Source organism: Mycteria americana, chromosome 5 (assembly GCF_035582795.1).
Source record: "Mycteria americana isolate JAX WOST 10 ecotype Jacksonville Zoo and Gardens chromosome 5, USCA_MyAme_1.0, whole genome shotgun sequence".
NCBI classification, from domain to species: Eukaryota; Metazoa; Chordata; class Aves; order Ciconiiformes; family Ciconiidae; genus Mycteria; species Mycteria americana.
The window spans coordinates 48557512-48583158 of NC_134369.1; the positions used below are offsets into that span (position 1 = coordinate 48557512).

Here is a 25647-nt window from a genome sequence, read left to right on the forward strand (position 1 = left end):
TTTTTATGCTTTTGGATCCTTTTTGTCGAAGGATCGTTGTGTCAGTGATGGGGGAATTGCACATCTCTCACAGCTTGCCCAGTTAATGAGTTGCAGCAGTAACAGCACACAGGGTTGAGGTGAGGTCATGTAGGTAACCCTGTCTGCTAGAAATTGAAATATCCCCATTTGTACATTGGTGGGATTCTCCATCATGTGGTGTGTCCTTCCCTTGCTTTGCATTTATCCCTCCAGCCCTCTAAGAGTACTTTAGTTGTGTGGAAAGTGTGGTGGCCGAGTTAGAGCCAGGCAGTGGCTAGACTCTGAGTGCATTTTCTTTCCTTGTGTTTCCAACTGTTCAGGAATGAGGATAATCTTGAGTCCCTTTCCTGATAGTTTAAGAGGTTATGGATCTTAAAGACCTTTTGGTAGATAAATTAGGTACAGGCAGTTCAAAGAGCTGAAAGACATCTGATGTACAGCACATCGGCATAATGTTGATGGGATGCCAGGATATGGGGAAGGGTGGATGAATCAGAGTAAAAATGGGAAGTTTAGTCTTGAATTCTCTTCACTTTTAGTCTGAGACCCTAAATTGTTGCATTGTTAGCAATTGCTTGTGGAGAGGTAAGAAATTGTGGCAATGGGCATGAGAAGGAATATTAATGATCCAATTTCCAGCTGGGTTCCACTCCAAGGCCTCGCTGGGTGATGTGCATTTTTAATCATAACAAACCAGAATGAGAAGGAGTTGTTTGCAGCAAAGCAGGCCTGTGTGTGGAGCCACAGAGTGTGACACCATCTCAGACCTCTGCCTGCTGCTCAAAGGAGGCAGTTGAGCAAGGCTGCTGTGCTTGAGTGCCGCCACAAACTAGGTTGGACTGTGACCACAGTAAAACCTGGATTAATGCTAGAAATAGATCCAGGGAGGGAGTCTAGTAACTATCTTGAATAGCCTGAAGCTCTTGACCAGAAGAAACCACTGAATTCAGCTGGAGCTTTGGATCAAAACTGGCCCTGATCCGAAAAGCGCAGAAATACCATTTCTGGATGCTAGACAGCATTGTGCTGTAGCCATGCTGAATTTCCTGCTAGCTAGTTTTTGCAGTCTTGATGGTTTCTATGGTAGGGCCTTCTCACTTATTTGTGTTTCTGGAAAGTGATTTCTGTGACTTTCAAGGGCATGCAGTCTTGTGAGTGATATGCCCAACAGCAAGACTGCTTTGATCCTTTCAGTCTTAGAGACACAGAGTTTGAGAGAATTTGGGAGAACCCTGGAGGTTTTCTTTACCCTCTGAGGTGCTTTTCATTCTGAACTTTCAGCCACAGAGAGCTTTGCTGTACTACTTTGGGAGCCCATCATTGCATGGTTCAAGCAGCCAGTAGGAGTTGCTGTTGACAGACATGAAGCCTCCCTTGCCTGGGGCTAAGTATTCTGTGATCATTTAGCAGTGGGACATGCAGCTCTGTGCTTGATAGACATTTGAGAACGTGCCAGCTATGTACCCTAACTTAGCTGCTATGCTTCAAGCTTTGTGTCTCAGGACAGGTCCCTCTTTACTTGTCCTTCATCTTTTATTCTGTCTTGGTGACTGTGTAACTGCTTTGTCTGTAGGGTTAAATGACTAATAGTCACTTACACCAGTGTTTTAGTCCCACAGTTGTCTAGCTTATGTGAGAATATGGTGCAGAAGCACAGCCTTTTTGTGGCAGAGATGTCTGATACTACATCTCTGTGGCAGAAGACGCAGCAGCTTAGCTTTCTCAATAGGGGACTTAAAAGTGCACACTAAGCATCACAGTCATTCCATCTAGCTGAGGGCAGGGGTGCCACAGATACTCTCTCTCTATAGTGCAGGAGTTCTGGGAGGAATAAAGATTTGTCTCGCATCCCCTCAAGTGTATATTAAGGCCAGAAGTACTGACTTTCCTCTTGGAGTTCTCAGCAGCCATTCAGTTGCTCCCCTACATGTTAGTGGTAACACAAACTAGGGAAAAGGGCTGAAGTACTGCATGCCTGGCCTTTGTAGCATCATGTTTTGTCTATCTGGCAGAGCAAAGGTGGCTGGTGTTTGATATGCCAGTACTCTTGCTCATTATTTTCAAGTAAACAAGGTGGGAAATCTGGAAGAGACATGAGAACTCCTGTCCTGATTTTTATCCCATTAAACTGGGAGCTAGCATTCTCTGGGATGGTCCATGCTGACACAGCCATCTGTATTGTGCTGGCTGGGGTTAGAGCATCGCCGCAGAAAGATGGGACGCTTTCTGTCAGAGAAGGAGTTTCTGAAAGAACACAGACACCTGCAAAATCAGAGCCAGCCAAGCTGCTCGTGTCTGCCCCAGCTCCTGCCTGCCGCAGTGCCAGGGGAAATGCCAACAGCTTAAAGACTTCTGTTTTGCTTAGGAATAAAAGTTACGTGATTTGTGCAAGAGATGTTTCACCTGAGGAAGGGAATTCACTGAAGTGGGTGAGGAGGGAGTGGGGAGGGGATAGGAGGAGTTGCCTTTCAATGTCCACAGTAGATGCTGCCTCTGCCATAAGTGCCATGGTTGGAGGACAGCATGAGGGGTTTGTACTTATTGTGTCTGTGCAGCAAGTCTGGCCCTAAGAGAGGCACCTTTCCACTTGGCAAAGCTGCCTTGCTGCTGCCGCTTGACACCGAAGCAGCTAATATGCCTCCTCCACAAAAGGCTTTGGTTTGAAATGTTGAAAACTGCAATACGGGAGGTGTGTGTACATGTGTGTGAAGGGGTAGAGTGGTCCCCTCCTGGCAGGGGGGAGGGGGCTGCCAAGTGGATATAGATTGCTGTGATTTTACAAATGCTTTTTGGGGAAGATGGATACTGTTTGCTGAGGTAGGTGTTTGTTGCCCAGGCAAAATTCCCAGTGTATTTACAGCAGCTCTACACAGTCTCTGTGTGTGGTAGGTATGCGTGTGTGCATGTACATGCTTGTGTATGCCTTTATTTCCATGCTCCAGCTGCCTGCCTCTGATTTAAGGGCAGGTTTTATTCCCCAGCTGCCTCAGGGCTCCTCTTTTCTGATTGCATTAAAGTCTCCGTAATTCTCCCCTCATTAATGATTGGCATATTTTTACCTCTCACTAAAGGAGCTTGGAGGCAACTCCCAAGGGGCCCTGCTCGCCAAATGAAACAATTTCATCCTGCTCCAGAAACGCATTAAAAAGGGTTTGTCAGGATCTTATCGCTAGTTAGGGAAAGCTAATCAAATTACTTCTATTTATTAGCTGCCGCAGCAATGTGTCATTCCATCAAGTACAGGTACTGGGACAGGCAGGGATTGCATGGAGAGCTCTGTGCATCCAGCGCTGCTGTCTTGCTCTGCACAACAGCATCTCTTGCCAAGGGAGGACGCAGGGCCAAGAGAGGCTGTGAACTTCTCAGCAACAGTGCTTCTGCCCCTATTCCCAGCAGGACCTCCCCTCTGCTGCTCTTCTTCACTCGTCTTTTCCAGGGGACTCTCCAAAGTCCCTTCCCAGTAGCACTCCTGAGCTTTTACCATTGAGTCCATTGCTTCTGCATTTGGTTTATCACTTCTTGCTGTTACTGATTATATTTTGCTATGGACTATTTGATTTGAGATAGTTTGGGTTTTTTGGCAAGTTTAACTCAGTATTAAACAGTCCAGGAATGATTTGTTATTTAGTTTCTCTTTGGGCCTGGGCTGACAAAGGGGACAGTGGGGCAGGATTCTGGCAATTTGGAAAATAATAAATACAGGTATTTCTTTACTTTATGATACTTCTAGGAAACATTTTTTCAAGCTGTTTTTTTTGGTCCGTGTGGTCTGGAAAAACAATTAAAATTGGGGGAGTGGGAAAGAAAACAACTGAGGCTTTATTGAATAAACTAGGTCCCTAGGACCTAGCTGGGACTCTGAAAAGAGCACCAACTATTGCTGGACTGATGCTGATTGCATGAGCAGTAGTGGTTTGTGAAGCAGGAGGTGTGAACTCAGACAGATAAAAGCTCACTCTTTTATTGATTCCACATGTGGAACATGCGCTTCCCTCATGCACATACACAGTGCACTTGTATTTGCAACCATGTATGCATTCCCATTCTTGCACATGATCCTAATTCCCAGGGTGACTACCTCCTGTGGGGTTGCTCAAAAGGGACATGAAGGCAGGTGCCTCAGATGCACTTTCAAACTTTAGAAAGTATAAATCTACTTCTATCTCTTTACTATTTCTTTTATCTTGAAACTAAGAGCAATGAAATCTCTGGTGGTTTGGATAAACATGAGTTTGCCAGTGAAAATGGGCTTGTTTCCATGTAAAGCTGATCTCGTATTAGGAAATAACACAAGAATAAAATCATTTAGTGAATGTATTTGCATGAAGTAGAGTGTGTCTAAATATAGTTATGGTGATTCACTCTAATGATATTGCCATGCACGTCATGTAAACCTTTGCTGTTTCATTTTGTGCATACCAAGAATTTCACCTTAGCACAAAATCCTGGGAGAGCAGTGAAAACACACCATTCCCATGAATAAGTGTCCATGTAAACACAACGGTGTCCATATCGTGTGTGGTGTTGATTTCATTTAGGAAAAGTTTGTGCTGGTTCTCAGCATTTTGCAGTGTACGTACACGCATGCTCTGTGTTTGCATAGAAATGATGGAGGGGTTAGAGGTTTGACAGTATTCTGGCACTACAAGCAATGATTTCTGGAGCTTGGGTTGGTGGGGAATGGGTAAGTGCCCTGGCTGTTATAACTGTGTGAATTCACTATACGGTGTGAGTGGCTGCCAAGCTGCAGAGGCACTGGGTGCCGTTCCTGGGAGCAGCAGTGTAGCAGGACTAGTGGGGGAGTCTAGCCCCATCAGCCCCATGCAGTGAGCCACGCTCCAGCATCCTCATTATCCACACAGTTCAAAAGGCAGTCCTGAGCGGTCCGTCACGTCCCACAAAAGGTTCTATCGATTGGTCTGTCGGAGCGTTTCCCGGGGTCCTTTATATCTCTCTGTCTCGTCGTCAGTAATGAAGAGGCCGAGCGCAGGGAGAGTCAGCAGACTCCCAGCTGCTGGGATTTCTTCATCTTCTCATCAGGATTTTAATTAGACACGTCCGAGAGGGCAGCACCGTGTGAGGGCGGGCGGGAGCTTTATCAAGCAGGCCACATCTTTAATTACTGTTTACTGACAGATAACAAGGGAGGGGAGGTGGCAGCAGAGATGGTTGTAGGGGGAAGCAGGGAAAGGACGGCAGTCCCCAGAGTGTGCGCTCAGCAAAGAAGGCCTTTGCTAGGGATCAAGTGGAAATTGTTCCCCCCGTCCCCATCCTGGCATGCTGTTTACCTGTTGCCAGAGTGGGAAAGGTTCCCCTTGCCCCTTTCCTAGGGGGCAGAAGATAGATCTGAAAGGTGTTAAGTGGTAAGGGCTGGAGACACGAGGAATGAAAAGTATAAGTTTGGTTAGAGAAAAATGAGAGAACTGTCTCCTCTAAGCTGCCAGGATCCTCAGCTGAGCTGTCCTGTGCCTACCCAGCCTTGGGCAGCCCTGTGGGTTTTCTGACACTGCACAGGAGGAAGCAAAATTATTTCCTTCTCCTTCTGTCTGGAATTGACAGCCTTCCTCCCTCCCAACACCACCATTGCTGTTTTGTCCAAAAGAAACCTTCTTCTGTCTTTTCACGTGCCCTCCACATTGGTGGTATGAGAGCAGCCTGCTCTGTGGCTGCCGCTGTTGCAGACTTCCTCCCTGCTCTGTCATGGGCCAGCTCTCCACCTGGTGAATCGTATCTTCAGCCATCCCTCTTCTGTCTGGCCCGAGAATGCACACCTCCCTCCATCTTTTGTCTCCTTCCCCTTAAGGTACTTTTTGGACACCATTTGTAACCCAGCTGCTGTGTCCTGCTGGATCATAGCCCTGTTTTTAGTTTTGTGGAGCTGCATCCTGATTGGTTTGTGTTATCACAGCGGAATGGTGTTCACAGTCCCCACCAAACCAAGTGGCTGGGCCAGACTGCTGTGGTGGATCACTGCTCCTGGCTCAGCCAGCCCTTTGGGACATGGGATGCCTGCGGTGGAGTGCAGCGATTGGTGTCCACATGAGCAGTCCTTTGGTGAACTGAGCTCAGCAGCCTGTTGCTCTCCAGAAATTTGCTCTGTTCATGCCACAGTCTTGGCTGTGTTTGTATCCACTGTAAGGTAGTCTGGTGCTTCCAAAATACTGTTGCCATCCCAGCATGGAAGACGGCCTGTGCCAGAGCTTGCTTTCCCTTGGTGCCAAGAGACTGCCACTGCTCTGAGCAGAACAAGATCTGGAGGATGTGCTTGGGATCAGCAAGGACTCGGTAATTGGACTGTTGTTCTTTCATTTTGCTACGCAGTAGCGAGCAGATTATAGAGCCCACACATTATAGATTTCCTGTCATCCCTCATGAATCAAGCTCCACTGTCTTATTTACTGTCGGCCAAGGCCTGTGAATAACATCACCAAGGGATACACTCTCACGCAGTTGTGCAAACACACAGTACAGAGCAGTTGCATGTGCCTTTGAGCTGTCAGTTTGCCTTCCCCCATCACACCACCTATGGTAGAGAAGGGCCCTCTGTTTCCTATCTGCACAGAATGGCTCCTGGCTTCCCTGGGAGCTCATGGTTCGTAACACTGGAGGCAAATCTATGTTACCTGAATAATATTGTCCCACATTTTTAACTTTATGACGTTTCTAGTTACAACTCCGGCCATTCTGTACACTCTCATACTCACATGTACCAAGGATGCAGACTTCCACTTTCCTGGGAGCTGTTTTGTATGAAATCTGGCAGGTCTTCATTGCTTGTCAGTGAGAAAAGATTAGACTGTGCTCAAGGCACAGCACTGGAAGTCAGGACCATGGGCACAGCTCTCAGCTTCATCAAGGACAGCTAAGAAATTTTGCTGCTTTAGCTAGTAGTGTAGTAAATGTAATAGATGATAGCCTTGATTTATCAGAAGATATTTTCTCAAGTTACCCAAAATTTCAGCTCAAGATTTTGAAAGAGCATGAGAAATGGAATCCAGCTGGGAGATTTGCCTCAGTGAAGGGCTAACACTCTTCTTTTTTTTTTTTTTTTTCTTTGGTAGTAACTGCAGTGAGGCATTACTACTGAATCAACTGGAGTCCCCCTAGATATGAAGGGAAGTTTGTCTTCTCTACGGCAAGCCAGCCTGCTAGTTGCAACCTTATTCCTTATTGTAGCTGTTTGTAAAAAATCTGTGGCCTTCCAAGTGATAAGCTTGGAGACCCAGGAATGAAGTTAGAGGGACTGAGGTGCTAATTTGTTTCTGTTAGGCATGTTAATATTTCTGTCGTGGAAATTTAGATATTAGGCAAGGTCTGGGGAATGTGTCTTCAAATAGTAAGAGGCTTTGTCCAAGAGGAAGTGATTAAGTTGTTTGCTATGTCCGTTGTTGATAGAGCTGGAAGTAAATGGGCTTTGATTGCAACATGGGAGATTTCAGTTTGATGTTACAAACCTGTATTTAGCAATGATGCAGGAGTATTGGAACAGACTGTCTGAGAAGGGCTGAAAGTTTTTTCAGAACAAGCTGCAAGAACATCTGTCAAAAAATAATGCTGCCATAGCTGATCCTCCATTGGGACAGAGGGATGCACCAACCACCTGACCTGGTCCTAGCCCTATTTTCTGTGACTCTGAAATGTTAAGAAATGTATAATCTTGTGTCCAGCTGATGCAAGCTTGAGATGGGTGCAGGTGTGCATATCAAATAAGCACTAGCATCTATACGCTACCAGGATAGTGTATGAAGGAGTACAAACACTCCACTTTCCTTCAAAGGCCTGCCGTCCAAATGCTAATGTACCCAACCATGGTAAGTCCTAAAAAGAGATGGCAACAGCACACTTTCTTGCTTAATCAACTTCCTTAATTTTTATCTGCATTTTCACTGCCATGTACAACAGACAGACTAGTAGCACCATCTTTTTTTCACTAGTGCTTCCTGTAAAATTTAGTTTCAGTTGTTCATACCACTGCCAAACTTTAATCATTCTTGTAAACATTTTCTGTGCCTCTGATAGACTTGTTTTGTGGATATTTTTATCAAAACCAGCAATTTTATATATATATATTTTTTTTTTTTTTTAAGAAAAAGTAGGGAGTATGCCATGTTCTTGAATTATGCCTGCATTCCATTTAAAAACAAATAAAGAAGATTCCTCTTTGCAAAGCTCTAAATCAGCTTGTGTTTTGGAGCCAGACTGCAGGGATGGCTGGGGCTGTGTCGGGGCAGAGGTGGTGTCAGTAAGTGGGGCTACCAAACAGCGATGGAAAGGCTGGGCAAAAAGGCGAGGAGGGGAAGCAAATAGTTATAAGCAGCTGTTGAACAAGGAGGCTGGGCCTGTGGAGTGTGGGGGAATGGTGTTTGGAGGAGTGAGATGAGAGCAAAGGAAAGGGATGGTGTGAGAAGGCAAAGGCAGTGAAGAGAAGGAAGTGGGCTGGGATGGTCTGGAGAGGAGAAAGCAAGAGGCATGACTTGGATTGAATGGTTGGAAGAGCCTCTGAATAGCAATTCCTCAGCTGTCATCAGTGTCTGAAATTCACCCAGTGTTTCATGCTCCTCATGTTAGTCTTCACAAAGGAGGATGAGCTACCCTTGCAGCCCATTTACTCCATTACCTTGGTTGTAGTGGTCCACGTGATGGATTTGTCTCTTCTGATAATCCACAAAAGCGTCATTGTGATGCCTCATGAGGGAATTTGTTTGCTGGAAAAGAAACAACAAACTCTGAAAAGGGCACTTTGAAGGGTGCTAATGCAATAACTGGAAGCTGGGGAAAGACCAGTTATCCTCTTCGTGCACTTCGGCCTACCTGACTGCATGTTTTACACAACTCATGTTTTAGCTACGTCACTGCGTGCTGTTTCTTCCACAGGACCCCTGCCTCATTCACTGCATGTGATGGACCTGCTCTGAGATAAATCAGAGTTGCACAGTGAAAGAGACCATCTGTAGGACCCCTGCCTCATTTGTCAGGTGTGTACTGAGTGAGACAAGGGACTGCAGGAGAGAAAGGAAAGCTTTTATAGCTGAGGCAGTGAAATTCTGACCTGCCAGTTGACTTTTTTCTGTGACCATTTCTGTATGATAGTTTTCAGGTTTTTTGAAGCAGCTATTGTGCCAGTGGTTGTTTAATTGTGCATTCCTTATTTTATAGGGGATGCTTTTGATCCTACAGGACGTGCTTTACAGAAACACTGAGTGCTTACAGCTGCAAATGAAGTGAATGGGAATCCACTGAACCCAAAATGCTATACAAGCACAGATCAGTCAGGCTGTTCGTGTCTCAGACTGGGCACCCAGAATTAGCAAATACCTTTTAATACGGTCTTCAGTCATTCACCCATAAAATGGGAATAAAAATACCCCCTCCTCTCACAGAGGTGTGTGAAACTAAATGATCTTGGGCTGGTGAAGCTCTTGGACAGTGTAATGATAAGCCCATAGAAAAACACAAAGGAAATAAATAAATCTGTAGAGCCAGGTTTGAATAATGTGCAGTAAATAAGGCCTGGGGCCACACACTGAACAATAAGCAGAAGCCAGCATCTCAAATAGCTGCTCATTACATGGGCACAATCCCTTCTGAGTGCAGTCTGAGATGGGGTACTGTGGAAAAAATATGATTGTGTAATTAAGGGCTATAAAATAATGCATATGTACATGAGAGCTAAGAGTATTTCTCACAAGTAAACACAATTGTGGCATTTCCTAATTCATGACTCAATTTGTAGTCTGCCCTATTTAACATACGGTTACTTTGTTTGTCTTTGTTTCACGCGTCCTGTCATGCTTTGCAGATTTATGTGCTGTAAGATGGTGTTGTCCTGGCCTCTCCATTTGGACTAGGTGCTGCCATTTCATGTAGTTGCAGATCAGCTAATTGCAGGTAGTCAAAACCTGCTCGTCTTATATATTATGTATTCCACAAGTTATAATCTCTACTGAGGTGCAGATTTGTGTGAATGAGAAAGGCAGATCTGACCCTGTAATTTGCCATCATGAGCAAAACTGACACCCAGATGCTGCTGTTCTTAACAGGGAAAGAATTGGGAATATTTGAGATCTTACAACCCGCTAGCAGTAATTAAAACAGTAAAAACCCCAGTAATTTTCCCATGCAGCAATATGCAAGAGAGGAGAACATCACTAGGGCTATGAAATGACTTTAAAAGTCTTTGCCGTAATGGGTGGAGGAAGAATGGCAAAGATTAAGCTCCTAGTGAAAGTATGCAGAAATGTAATGCTCAAAATACTTAATTTTAAATAACCACATTTTTGATGACTGATTATGTGCATGTTTAGGAACAAATATATAATGACTGTAATGGTAATGGAGTAGTGTTAAAATCTATCAAGTTGAGAAGTTGAGTGTTAATGGTGCTGGGATGATCAGTGTCCAAACCTAATGCTGGTTAACCTTTCCATAGTATGTCTGGTATTTGCTGTAATTCCAAGGGAGAACATTATGAGTAGTACAAGAAGTGGAGCTGTGACATATACCCCTGACATTTTGTTTGTAGGAAGTAGAACTGTCTATTGCAGATGTCTAAGAAACATACCATAAAATCTTTTTGTCTTATATTTTCCCCTTCTCTTCCTCATTCACAATCTCAAATACTGGAAGAAGAATTTGTTGGCCTATTTAGGCTGTAGAATGTGATGCCTCTCTCAAGGATGACTAGTATCACTGTTGGCCAGTTGACGACTTGGAAAACACTGGTTCCCACGTGCTGCAGATAATGGTTCATTCTGGAAATGAAGTAAGCCAAACCTATCAAACACATTTTAATCTGTGTAAGAGACTGAATGAGCATCCTTTGTGCAGTGGTTTAACTGCTGAGTTTTAACAGTTTCATCAGACAAATATATTGTATGGTTTAAAGAGGACAGAACAAAAAGCGATGCCAGGGTACCCAAGAGCAGGAACTCTGACAAAAATCCCCTCAGGCAGGGCCTGGCACTACTGGCCAAAGGAGAGAGGAAAGGGCAATTAAAAAAATACAACAATCTGTTCTTGTAGTGGTCAGACAGCAAGATGCAGCACGTGTGCTGGGTGGGAGCCATCAATGAGATCTGGTTTCCCCATGGGATGTGCAGACCTGAACTATCGAAGTAAGCTGGGGCTGGGACAAACAGATGTTATGCCAGACACGTCAGCAGAGCTAGTCTGTTTTGCATAGGCTCCTGATCTTACTTGGCATGCTTTAAACTCTTTCTTTTCTGAATCTCAGGGTGCAATATAGCCATTATGATTTAATCCTAACTGCTCTGTTCTCCGCATATGATGCAACTCTGGGGTATTCTAACCTACACAAATGGGAAGCCAAGGCACAAGGTGGCGTGTTGCCAGGTGCAGAGCTCCTGAGTGTGCAACCTCAGTCACACGCCTCTGCTTCCCTTCCATGAGAGAGGGAAGAGAGGCGGTGGGGACACTGCGTTACCAAAGTGAACAGTGTTTCCCTACAGGTGTCTTATTGACAGAGGTAGTGTTAGTGCCCCAAAACTGATGTTTTGAAAACACCATCCTGAGGCATCTCTGCACAGCAGGCACTCTGCCCTCTGGAAAACCAGTTTAGGACAGAGTGGGGAAAATGAACCTGAATGTATGGACTAGTGGCCCCCACAATGCTGTGGCAGTGCAGGGGTAAAGTCAGGCCTTGGCATCGCAAAAACTGTGTGTGAGCAGAGGGTGTGATCCTAACCGTGCTCAGGGGCTGGCAAGTCAGAGTCTCACTCTTTACAGACCTGCCAAGTGGAAAATGTTTATTTGCTGCTCTGGATCTGTGATCTAGGAGAAAAGAATAAAAGTGATTTCACTTCCAATGTGAGGAAAATCACCTGACTGAGCAGGATGCAGAGGACAAATGGGACAGAGGGCCTTATCTTGCCAGGCCAGGAGGGATGGGGAAACAGAGGTGAGGCACAGGATCAGATTCATTAATTTTTATTTATTATTAATTTTCTAATTTTTCCCTTGCTCGGATTCCACAGTTGCTGGAAATAAAGGCTTCTCTAGCTGTCTGGGTGCATCTGTGACATTGACTCTGTCTTTGAGATGGGGAGCACCCTCTGGTGGTTAAGGATAATCTGACATTTCCTGGGATTGGCACCCATCATCCCTGCAAGCTGCCAGTTAAGCTGGGCGGGAGGCAATGCTGGCTTTCTGTCACTGCTGGGATGGGTGTTTGAGGCACAAACAGTCTCTCTGACTTTCTAACCCAGGAATCTGAGTTGACCTCTTGGAAAGCCTTTTTGCCCTGTGAAAAAAAGGGTGCAAGGTGTGTCTGTTCTCCCTGCCCCGATGTTGGGCAGAAGCTCGCATTCAGCCCCTTCTTGCTTTCTCCTGGTGAGAGGGCAAGTAAAGTGCAGTTTGCTTCATTCGTTCCCAGTGGACACAAAATCCGTCCCTGGCTCTCCCTAGGGACTGCTGTTCCCTGCCTCTGCTCTTGCTCCTGTCTCCCAAAAGCACTAGTCTTGCACCCAGAGCTCTCCCCAGTCCAGCTCTGGCTGAATTTGCTCTGCCTAAGGTGCTAAAGCCAGCACAGTACAGTCCCTTGTAAGGAGCACAGGAATTCAGCTCAGGTTTCCCTGCTTCTTCCCTAAGTGGATTAACAGGCTGAGGGGATCGTCTCTGCCTGCCTGACTCAATCTTCATTAGCTAACATGTTTCACCAGCCGCAGTCACATCCTGGTCTGGAGAGCTGTTTGATAGGAGTGGATTCTGGCCCCAGCTTCCCACAAAGGCTGTTGCATCTTCTGAGAGGGTTTTCTTGATAGCAAGGCTCTGTGAGCTGCCCTGGGTGGTAGGGATGTAGGGCAGGAGTTGCTGCAAGATGTGCATTCTTGCTCTGTAATGCATGTAATGCATGTAATGCGCTTGCTCATGTAATGCACATGCTATATGACTGTCAGAAAACATTCTGCATCTCTGAAGGTGCACCCACATGTGGTTTTTTTCCCTTGTGTTTTCCAGCCAAGGGAGGATCCTGAGTATATTGGGATGTCCCTGAAACTTCTGTTAGTTGGCTGTCACTTCTGGATGCCCTTTCTTGGGTGCTTGTAGGTAGTCAATTTGAATGCAGTATTTCCTAACAAGCTGTGAGCAAGCAACTGACCCTATCTCCTCAGCCCCTTCTCCTCCCTGCTGTTTTGTGGTAGTCGTTAATGGGTGTTGCACCCTTGCACAGGCAGTCATTTATTTTACAAGTGCTGCTGTTTCCTCAGTCCAGAGAAGATCTTTTCTACACAAGGAAGCTGCACACTTTAAATGGCATTGATTTTAAAATAATCCATTTAAACTAGTGAAAATCCAAACTGTGGGTGCTCTCCTGCCAGTTTGAAGATGCTTCGTTTTTGCTCATTAGATGTCTAAACAGGTTTAGTTTCAATAGTAATGACTGCCTTTTGCACCAGCTTCAGTTAATCTATTTAAAATTGTACGTTGAATTATACTGCAGTAACATTCTCATGCAAAGAAGGCCTGCGAGGAGAGGAGGTGAACACTGGGCATCGCTAATACCGAATGCCATTGGGGGACCCCTATGCCCAGCAGTACAGAGGCATTTGGTATCTGTGCAGAGGCCTGAGCGTACCTTAGCAGGAAGAAGAGGCCGCCTCCTGGCTGTCAAATGCATGTAAATGGGTGCAGATTAAGCCTTGTATGTTTTGCAAAACTGAGACTCTGTGAAAGCACAGAGCATGCTACAGAAATCTTTGTGACTGAAAAATCTCAATCGGAAGTGTTTCACAAGGAAGCAAATGTTCTCCTTTTGTTTTTGTAACCTGACCATTGCGGAGGGGGAAGTTGGTGTGCCAAGCTCTGAAAGCAAGGTCGACTGGCCAGGAACAGAATCAAAATGGACTTCTTTTTCTTTTGGCAAGTTGGAAGGGAAATAAAAAAGGCAAATGAGCATGAAGGGGCAAAGGACACTGCAGACTCTGGAGGATTTTAGAACCTAAAGCTGTATTTAGCAAATTATGGGATGAATTGAATTGCCCAAACAATGTGTATTAAAGCACACAAATTAATAACCCCAGCACTTATGAACTAGCAGTGTATTTGGTTTGGCCCTGTAAAGATTTTTCAAGCCACAAGTCAATGATCAAAGCAGAACAGCTCCCCAGAGAGCCCTGGGTTGTCTGTGCTCTAGCTCCCTGGGGGATGCAACCCTCTTTGGAGCAGTCCCCCGTCAGGGCTAAGTAGCTATCAGTGCTTAATGATGTTCTTCCCAGAGTGGGAAGCAAAGGTCACACAAACCCTAAAAATGTAACCTGTCTCTGAATGGGCAGCAAAGGAAGTTTCCTTTGAGAGACCAAATAAGACCTGTTTCATTGAATGGAAAATAGATCCTTTTTATACTGCCCTTTGTTTGGAGGAACATAGACTGGGAGAACAAACCTGTTTTTATATATTTACAAGTAGCAGAAATCACTTTGTTATGTGTGGGGAGGAGCAGACTGGGGAGGAGGCAGTCTGAGAACTCGCTGAAACACTCTCACTGTTAGACTTTGTGCCTTTTTGATGTTGAGGCTACCTTAGATCACTGATCTTGATGAAGATGATACTCTCTTGTTCTTCAGTCCTTTCCTTTTCAAAGGTTTCCCAAAGCACTTTATGCATTAATGAGTTATTTTGCTACCACCACTGGTTTTGCAGTAGCTTTAATGGCACAAAACGATGTACTGATTTGAGACCAGAATTGAGGAAGAATATAATTGCTGGGGAGTAATACAAGATATAGTAGCAAAGGCGGAGCAGGAGTAAAGTGGGAATGTTGAATGAGATGTGTCTAAAGCAGTAGTTCACTGTCTGCTCCTGCCCTTTTCATCTCAATCTCTGGCATCTCATCAGTAATGAACTGTAGGGAGACACAAATTTATACAGTGCAGGCTGTACCACTCTCATAATCTGTTCAGTCCCCATCAGTGACCCTTTTGTAACACTACTCTTCTGCAGCATCTTCCAGTGCAAAATTCTGGTGGCATTTGATAGTTTCCAAGCCCTGGTTCCCCTTTGTGACTCTCTGACCAAAGCCAGAACAAGAGGATAGTTGCCCGATCTGTCTGACTGGACAGATCTGTCTGTCTTTACAGCTCTTTCATAGTTAGTGGTGAAGGGTCAATTCTGAATACCGAAGGGAACTCTGTGATTTTAGGGAATAACTCCTCTTCATCCTCCAATCTGGGGAAACAATAAGAAATTGCATCAGGAAAGACAGTACTGTATCTTGAAAAGGAATTCTTGACACGATATCAAGAATTCTGTATTTCCATGCTGACTTTTTCAATCCATGTATTTCCTCCTGATTAATCTCCTAGTCCTTCCCTGCCCCTTAAGTTTAGGATGTTTAGATGAGCTTTGGATACAGACTAGACTGACGTGCTTTGTGTGCAGTTAGGATCTGGTTGCATGTAACTTCAGGGTTGCTTTATCAGCTGTGGATTGAATTGAGGATGTCTATTGGGAGTTTCAGGTCTTGGTTTTCTCATTGGAGGTCCTTCCATCAGGCAGGTCTGTTAAACGCTTGCTGAGTCCCTAGAGACACTTGATCTGTGTTTAAAGGGAAGCAGCTGAACCACGAGATGAGAGAAACGGCTGTGTACTCAAGCACTGTTGCTCTGAAGGGATCTTACTGTAAGCTGTGCAAAGCTTGCATGGCAATCTGGGTGCCTGGGGCTCTCTATGTGCTCCATCCCAGCAGAGACCTGTGTGATGCTCTTTCTGGCCTTTCCTGCTCTGAGAGAGACAGTTGATGGCTCCTGGATGCTTTGGGCATGAACTATGTTTAACTCTCTTGAGGCCCAGGCTAGGCAAACCTCTGGAGGATTCCAAGCATCACCTGCCTCCTGCTCCCCACTCCTCTTAAAGCTTCCCCAGTGGAGACACCCACTCAGGGAGAGCAGGAAGTCCATAAATAAATAATTCCCACTGTCTCTCCTGATCAGCCCAAGCAGCTGTGATTGCTCCTGAATGCCTGGGTTGCTTTCTTCTTAATGGCTTTTAAACCAATTTCACCCTCATCTGATGACCCAGCTTCTCTTCCTGTTTTTGGAGGAACAATTTCTTCTTTTAGAGAGAGGGGTTTGGGGGGTATTTATATTGTGTCGAGTTTTGGCTGAGGTGAAATAGTATAGCAGTGCAGGAGAAGCTACAGTTTACTTATTCTACCGGGCTGTCCCATGCCTTATTCTGACAAACCTCTACAGGGCACTTCCCTGGGTATTGCAGCTAGCATTGACCCTTGCTTGAGAGCACTGGACACATGTGATGCTTATGGACATCCCACAAACATTTATTAACTCTTACACCACTCTAAGACACTGCACTTTTTTGGATATGTTTTACTGTTGGGAGAGTTAATAACTGAGACATCTGAGTGCTTATCCTTCGCCCCACAGTGTGCAGGTAAAAGTTTGGGAACATAAGTGAGGAGTGCAGGCTCTCACTTGTCTGTTCTGCTGACCTGCAGCATCTCATTAATGGGCATGTGACAGCTTGCCAAATATTTAGGGCTTATGTTGGTGCTCTTGTACTTCGTATATATGAACTGTAGTAGCTAAAAAAAAAAAAAAAAAAAAAGTGGTCCTTACATAGCAAGTGTATAGTCAAATCTAAAGGCGTGGTTTGTATCCTAGTGCAACCCCTGGAGATATTTATTGCTCATCTGATGGGTGTCATCTAGGTTTGTCTATGCAGAAGTATTCTGTATTTCTGCAAGTATTAGTACTGCCTCCACAGGCAGAACGTACCTGCTGGGCAGTAGGACACGCAAGGCATGTTTTGAACATCCTTACAGTGCTATGTGATGCGTACTAGCACAGCCTTGTGTTGTGTTGCAGGCCAATGACAGTCCCCCATAGTGCCTTTGGAAGAGGCACTAGTCTAGCTGGGTGGAATGCAGCTGCCATGCCTATGGTTATAATGCCAAATGGGCTGATTCAACCCAAATGATTGCTGGCTAATCAAGGCTAATGACCCACATTTTTTGTTTGCTTTAACCATCCTGCTTCACTGATCAGTTTAATGACTCTCCTTGTGAAGTGAGCCCCTGGAAACAAAGTGGTCTCTCAAGGTACTCTTGCCTGGTACCTTCTCCCTCAGAAGCAAGGCGGGGCCCTCCTGGGTGCCATGTCATTGGGTGTTTGGCAGACCTCTGTATCTGAAACAGTGACAGTCTTTCTCTCCTACCATCTTCTTTCTGTCCTGCTTCTGTCTAACTTCTTAGTACTCTGAAAAAGCAGTGAGTTTAACATGGAGAAGTGCTGTCCCCAGGCTGTATGGTTCCCAGGACGAACCTGGTAGCAACAACTTCTGGAAGTTATGTCATAAAAGCCTACCCTTTGCTGAGTTGCTGACCACATGACTTACGAAATACTGCCAAATGTTGAGGGGCAAGGTCTAAAAGATGAGTTGAGCACTACTGAGTTCAGCTGACTAAATATTTAATGGAAGATTGGTATGTTCAACACAGGAGTAAAGAGTGGAGGCATCGGTAGTCTTTGATCATCACTAAAATAAAGGTGTTCAAGAGATGAGCAAAAGCCCAAAACTGGATTTTCCTTTGTAAGCACTGTGGAGACCAAGGGGACCTGTTGCTAGGAGGCTGCAGCACCAAAGTCACCCTCAGACCACATGGGACTGAGATTTGAGTTTGCCTTAACAATGATACTGAAAAGTAATATTTTTCTAATGCTGCCACAGGAACGGCGAAGCTGGCAACACGCGACTTTGAAGGATGAAGGCATTTTTGCTGAAATCCGGTGACGCATGTTCAGGTCCATCAGGAGAAGGCTTTACCGCTGCCCACAACTGCCTCTGTGCCTGGATCTCTGAGAAACTTAAAGATTCGGAAGTCACGGCAATAAGACCTTTTCAAAGACATTCAGGGACTTGTACTTCCACACATGAGAGAGATTGCCATCTTTTGGAGTACACAGGGCTGCATAACAGAAGTAGGACTGAGCTAGTGGGGCTTCTCCCTTCCTTTGCGTACAAAAGCTTTTTTTCTGGTAACCAGCATCTGTCTCCTTGTGATTGGCTACCCTCTTGATACTGTATGTGCATATATTGTGTAGCTAAATCACACATGTTTATATGGTCCTGAGTTGCCCTGCCTCTTCTAAGTGATGTTTTGTGGTATAGGCACGGATTGTTTCTCTTGTTCTTTTTCCATTTCTTGTTTGAAAAAGTACCGCAAACCCATGATCATTCATGCTCTGTAGGAATAGTGTTTGAATGTTAATGACTTGTAGACAGGGCAGCAATTTCCTAATGTGTTTTACTGCAGGTGTCTGAATGAGATACAGTTGATGGAACTCAGAAGTTAAAAGTATGTTAGAAGCTTGGGATAGGGTTTGTTGGCAAAGCTGTCACACCAATTTGCTCTTGTCCAGAAAGTGAAACAAATGTAGTCCAAGTAGAAAATAAACTCAAGAGGGAGTTGTGAAAAAAAATCTGTATTGTTGTTCAAATGCTAGAGTTAGTACAGAACAAATCTTCAAAATGGTCGTGTACTTAACCAAGCTGTTTGGAGATCCAGAGCAGAGGAGACTTGCAGTTGTTGTGCTGCTGATACAGCGTATCAGGTGGAAGCCAGTCTCTGTCATGTCTGGCTGTAGCCAAAACCTGTAGGCCCTTACTGTTAGAAACTGGAATATTCTGAGGCTGGAGAAGGTGACCAGGAGAGCAGTCCTGATCATCTGATCATCTCTGCTTTTTCCAGACTGTCATGCCTCAGGTTTCCTAAGGTCACTTGAGACCTGCAGGTTCATCTCACTGTTAAATACTTCGGCATAGATCCACTGTCAGTGAGCTCCTCTGTATTTGGCCTGGCTGACCTGGTGAAGTCAATAGCCTTCTATTGACTGTGCCCAGATGAGGCCAGATGGAGGCTCCTGCACGGTAAGGAAGGTCTTCATCCCTTATACCCTGGATGGAAAAGTCCTTTCACTGCTTTGCTTCTTTATAACTGCCTATGTCACTTTCCAAAAGGACTCTGTTACCTACTCGGAGAACCAAACTAAGAGGAAATTGCACACTTACCCACTGTTCTTTGTCACGTCCTAGTATTCAAACTGTAAAGTCTGGGCCACTGCAGCCACCTCATTGCTGTTGCTGGGAAATAAATTACCTTGTATGTGTTTAAGTTCCTGTTTCCATCACAGACTTGGAAAAACTATGCTCCATCTCCATTGCCTAGCCTTCAGTGGGCATGCTCTCTAACAGCAGTAACTCTGAAGCATTTTGGTTCTTTAAGCCCCACTCCTTTTCTGGGTTGAGACACTTGGCATTATCAATGCACATGCCGAAAATGTTTCAATTCTTTGCTTGCAGCATAGCAGTAAGTAACTGTTATTTCTCCTGACAAGACAGATATTTCTTTTGATCAGTTCAGTGAGTAAGCTGGTACTATGAATATTAGGGTCCTGAGGTGATTAGAATGCATAGGCTTGGAGTGCATGGGCTTGGAGAGAGAAGCAGCAAATCATCTCCCCAAATTAGAGGAATTAACAAGCATCCACCGTTCTTCTGATCTCCCTCCTTGGCCTTTTGCAATACAAGACTTGAAGCTAGTGTGCTGAGGTAGGAAAGCTAAAGGTGAAAAGATGCTGTTTGACTTTATGTCCCATCTGACAGGATGAACCACCATACTGGGAAAGCCATGCTTGTGATACCTCTGTGCTGGAGGATTGGAAACAGCTAAGCAGAGGTATTTCCAAGATTCCTTGATGCCTTGTGTTCCCTCCTTCCTCCTGGTAGCTGAGCAAATAGCCTAGCTACTGCTCTGTGGACACCTGGGATCATGGATGGGGAAGGATTCATTTCTGCTTTGCGGCAATTTAGAAAGAGGACGGGAAATAGCAGTGAGTGTGCTAGTAAATGATGTGTCGCTGTCTGTGAGTAAAATCACTTTCCAGTTAATGTCTTGGTCACGTTCTGCCCAACCACAGTGGCCCATCTGAGGGTTAGTGTAATACATCACGGGAAACAGATCAGCAACAGGTCAAAATTTGGAGCCAGATCACAGCTCTCCTCACAGACTCCATTGAAGTCTTCTAAGTCTACGAAATCCATCTACCTGTAATTACCTGTCTTTTTTGAGGAACATTTCTGTCTGCTTAGCTAAACAAGAGTTAGGCAAAGACTGACTAAGAAGTAGATTGACAAAACATGAAAGTAGATACACCGCAGTATTTCTGGGCAAGGAGGACAGAAGTTCCTATCAAATATCCCAGCTAACTGATGATGCAAGAGAGAGCAGAAGGCATAATCCCAGCTATATAATTTCCTCTCCTGCCTCTCTGTATGTTTCTTATTACAAGCTCTTCCAAAATCTGGAAAACAATATCTCTCTTCCCATTGTCTTTATTCTTTCCCATTTGGTAAAATACTCTGCTCCTGCCTCTTACTCTGATGGGCTGTTTTGAATTCTACAAAAGTTTGTATGGCTTTGCCTGGTTTGTCTTTGTGCGTGTGTGTGTCTGCGTGTGCACTTTCATCTAAGATGTCAGCAGGAACATGTTCTGCTCTGGAAATAAAAGTCCTGCTATTAACACTGCAAAGACAAAAGCAGGTGTAGAAGGACACAAACCAGCATTGGGCCTACAAAAATAGAGATTATTAAAAGAAAGTCTTGACTTTTCATTGACAATGTAGGGACTATGTTTATCTTATCTTAGGGCTCCTAACACTGTTGTATCCAAGCACAGAACTTAATGAAAGGTCACATTTTTGGGACAGAGAATTCTCATTCAAAGCAGGACAGTAAGGGTTGAGACACTTGTATTCAGACTTTTGCTCTGCTACAGATTTGCTCAGATTGATCTGGGGCAAGCCACATAACCTCTTTATGATATGATTTGGCAGTCTATAGGTTGAGAATTATAACACAGATGTTTTAAAGACTAGGTAATGCTTGAAGCATGTCTAAGGATGTTCAGATGGGCAGTTATTTAAAAATTACAATGTGAAAACTATTTCCTGCTTACATAGATGTTGATGTAATGGTGGTGATACCTTTTAGATGAAGTATATTGTTCGTAAGACCAATTAGGGGTTTTTTTGGGGGAAAAAAAAATCTATTGGAGTTTGGTAGAAAACAAGACATTGTCTTTGGTGGGGAGAGCAAACTGTTTTGTTTGGGTGTAGTAAGGAAAAATAGAATAGAGCCCAAAATAAAGAAGGTTGTTTTGCCCTCATGGATAGAGTCTGTATCTGGGATAGGTGTTTGCTGTGGAAAGGGATATATGTGGGAGTGGTGAAAGCCTACCAGAGATCAGGGACCTGTGCTCAAGGGACCTAAGTTTCTCTCCAGGGTTACGAGCCTTGCAAAGCAAAGGGATCAGGGCATGCAACACAGTGACTTGTGTGAAGTCCAAGCAGTACTATTGGCCTCAAAAGTGTGAAAGCGTTGTCTTCTAAATTCATCACAATGACCCCTGTGTAACTGTTAATTCCTTAAATGAGACAGGGGCTGGGAAAGGTCTCTTGTCATTGAACTCCTCTTTCCCCAGTAGACAAGATAAGAATGTGTGTACACAAGTCTGTTCTGCCCAGCTTAGGTCTCCTAATTATTATGTATGTTTTTTGCCCTGTGCAGATACCACTTCACTGACTTCCTTGTGAGAATACAATAATAGGGCCTTCATAAAAGGGCAAAAAATCCCAAACCCCCCAAAGTAACTAGACCTCTCCCTCTGCTGCATTTTCCTTATTCACAAAAAACTAGCCTTATCAACAAGTGAGATCAAGTTTGTTTGGCATGATTTGCAGGTTACTCCTATATCAGACCAAATGAAATTTCTGTCAGCCAGTCAGCTTGCTGGAAAGTTGATCATTATTCCATGATAGAAGTTAAAAAAAAAGAGTAAAAAAATAATCTATCAAAACAAGATTAGTCATTAAAGGATGGGGGGAAAGTCTCGATCTGTCATCTCATGGAAGAGCCAGCAAAAGTAGAGACATGTCTTCGCAATTCTTGCATTATTTCTGGGGAAGGGGACTGCATGTCTCAAAGAACTGATACTGCTGATAGCTCCATCAGCCGATAGCACTCCGATTGTGCTCTGTCTGAGGCTACCATTGATGGAAAGTCATTGCTCTGTATTTGAACCAGGTGTGAGGAGAACTGGTGACCTCAAAAGCCAGAGGCTGTCTTATGAAAGTTATCCCAAGGGGTAGCACTTACTAGAGCACCTGTAGGTATGCTCTGCTCAGAGGCCACAGACTGGGTGGCCAGGACTGTTCCTGCCCCTCCCGCAGGGAGAGAGCAGCAGTTCCAGGGCAGGATTCGGTCAGGATGGCAAAGGCTGTGCTCACAGGGCAAGCTAGTGCTGCTGTTGCATATGCAGTTCTGCCGTGTATTTACCCAAACTGAGGTTTTTGGCTTCCAGATCTGCCAGCTTAATCTTACAGTCCTTTCTAACCTTGTCCTGGTACTTTTTTAAAACGCACACGTATCAGAAGGATGGCCATGTTGAGATCAGTGTTTCCTTCTTTATTCTTTGGGGGGAAGAGAAATTGGCTAAAGCTGTGAGAAGAGCTCAGCAAGTGTTGCGTGCAGAGGGGTTTGCAAAAGAAGGTGAAGCCTCCTGAAGTTCCAAAATCAGCTGACAAGACTCCCGTCCTCTTTCTTGGTGAATTCAGGTTGGCAGGTCAGGCCCAGCCAGCAGAAACTATTCCCTTCTATCCTTCTCAGAAAGGAAGAGCTAGGCCTCTGCACAGCTACTCTCAAGGCAGGGGGAAGCTCCATTTGTCCATTTGCACTGGGTCAGAAGAGATTAATGTTACATTTCTGCACCACTCTGTAAATACCCACCTTGCCCAGGCAGTCCTCTGTCAGCAGCAGCCCATTTCCAGAGTACAAACCCACCATTGTACTGTTTATATTAGTTCATTTGGCCCTGTGGACCTTGTGCCAGGTGATCACATGGCTCCCTGCTTGCCTCACCTCGGCCTGGATAAAAGTTAAAGTGCAAAATTAAAACATCTGCTATTGGGAGAGCAGGGCCTGCCTGCCAGGCGGGAGACCCACTGTGGTCTCCCACTCACTGAGAGCCCACACCAGAGCTAATCTCTGCACAGTCAAGATCCAGCCAGGGAGCATCTTTCTGGAGAAAATTGCTTTCTGTCAAAATCAGCTCACTGTAAACACCCTGATTGCTCTTGAACTGTTGTAGCCTGCCCAGGCCCTGACCCTGTGTGCCTCCTCCCAGCCTCTCTTGCTACTGTGTGTCAAGAATCTTCTTCATGGGGCAGCTAGGTCATCACTGAGTCCCTCTCTGACCTCAGATTTCTGTGGAAACGCACCAGTGCTGGTTTTGTCCTTCTTGCCTCTGCTTGGGCCAGGTGTGCTCCGATGTGGTCGGTGAGATTCCTTGCTTACAGTCTTGGACCCTACTAATGCTTATGCCCTAAAGCTCCTTTCTTCTGTCCCTTTAACATTTAAAGCATCTTAGAGTTTCTGCTGGGCTGATATATCACTTAGGTGTACAAAGGTATGTGTGTATATGTTCCATTTGTATTAATTCTGCTTCCTGGAAAGATGTATAATCTGAATTGTGTCACCTGCAACATTCAGGTAATCAGATTCTGTTGTAGTCTTAAAACTGTGGATGAGTCTTCTCTCTGACTCCCATTTTCTAAACTAACCTGTTTTCTGTGCCATCTTCATATGTACCTTTCACCATAAAAGACCTGTTTTGACATCCTTAGGCTGTCCTGTCTTAAGGATAGTTGATCCGAATCACACAGCTTGTCCCCACATGGCCTGGGGACATGCTAGGGCATACCATTAGTTTGTATGGCATTTGTTAAGATCTCTGGTAGAGGAGGTAGTGAGGAAGTTGCACTGATAGACTTCAGTAAAGCAAGGATGGTTTACACTGGCTGTGAATTTGGCTATTCCTCTTTTTTTAATATTCTCAAGTTTCTACAAATACTGATTGTATGAAAAGTTTTAGCCTAATTTAGTTAGTGCTTATTGCCATGTTTATAGCTGAACCACACTGCATTTTCTTCTATGCTGTATCGGCCCCCTCATCTGAAAAGCTCTAGTCTGCTCTTTGCTTCTCCCGGTGTTGTACACCCTTGCCTCAAATTACATTCTGGGGTTTATATTAAGACATATCCTTTTAGCTCCTATTTTTTTCTTTTGGTTTGCCTGGCATAAGAGAATGAAGCTTTTATCCAGGTGTGTTTGTGTGTATTTTCCTTTTAAAAAGGCCTCTGGTTCTTGTCTGTCTGTTAAGGTTATTTTTATATATTTGAGCTTAAGGTTAGGTTAAGGTTATTTATATATATTATATATATATTGGACATCTAAACATGAAGTAGAAGCATAGGAGAGAGACAAGTGAAGTTTGCATGAGTGCAGTTTGGAAGGTGGAGAGTAGGTAGCAAGGGACAAACAGACCCTGTAGGGCACCTCTATGTAAGCCAGGCTTTCAGTGAAAGACTGTGTGCTAGGCATGTGCCTGAGAGGCTCACGTGCTTATCTGGAGGGGGAACTTCAGATAGGTATTGGTACGTTGCTGTAAATATGCAGTGGAATTGTATGAGTGTGAAAATGAGTGCGGGGATTGTGAAAGCACACTGACTTTAACAGCAGCCAGGACGTATGCAGAGCTTTGAAAATGTGTCTTTCATCAGGCTACTTATGTGTGCCACTTTTGATGTTTGTGAAGACTTCTGAGGGTCTACATCTATGGTTTGTGTGCCTGGGAATATACGCTGTTGTCCTGAACATCTGATTCTGATCTCATGCGCCAGGATTTATTCCAGTGTGGTTTCAAAAGCTGGGCACTTTCCTGCACACGTGTATTCAAGAGTTTGTGTGTGTATGGGAAAGCAGATGTCTGAGAACAGTGATCAGGCTGTGTCAGTGTGAGACATGGGTCTGTGCGTGTGCACAAAGTGCGTGTATGTGGAGTCATGTTTGCCTGTAACGGTGCCTGTGACATGCACGTACAAAGTGGCACACTAGTGCGTTGTGCGGTGCATGTGGACTGCTGTCTGGGTGGACAGAGGCCCGCCGGCATGCCCGTGCGGGGCGCGAGCAGCTGTAAGTAGTCCATGGGGCACCCTTCACCTCAAGGCTGTGCTTAACCCTAAACTCTACCGCCGGTGCCCACGAGTGACAGATCAGTGGGTAAGGGCAAGGGGAGCGTGCGCTGCCGCTGCGATCATTCCCGCGGTGGGACCGGGCTGGAGCTGCGATTTCGTGTCACCCGCGCTGCCGGCGGCCCCGTCGCCCCAGCTGCAGTGCCAGGGTCAGCAGTGCCAGCGGCCCGCACTGCACCTCCCGGGGCCGGGGCCACGCGGCCCCAACTCCTCCGGCCGCGGCCCGGGACGCCCCGCCGCCTGCCCGGGGGGAGCGCGGCGCCTGCCGCGGCTGGGGCTGCGGGGTGCCGCCGGGCGCGCTGCGGTGCCGGTGCCGGGTCCGGCGGCCCCCCCGGCCGTGCCTCCCCCAGCCGCGCTCCAAGCCCAGCCCCTGCGCGGGAGCCAATAGCCGCCCTGCCGTCTCCATCCGTCTCCCGGCGTTAAAGCTACAGCGGGGCTCGGGGCGGCGAAATCCCCCGTGGCCGTGTCCTGCGCGCCGCCCGCCGCCCGCCTCCTGCCGCCGCC

The 25647-nt window shown here is 45.5% G+C and overlaps 1 protein-coding gene across 1 annotated transcript in view; it reads left to right on the forward strand.

Annotated features, from left to right (window-relative positions):
- The window catches only part of ESRRB (estrogen related receptor beta), a 134519-nt gene that overhangs the window by 19673 nt on the left and 89199 nt on the right, over positions 1-25647 (forward strand). The window lies entirely within an intron of this gene.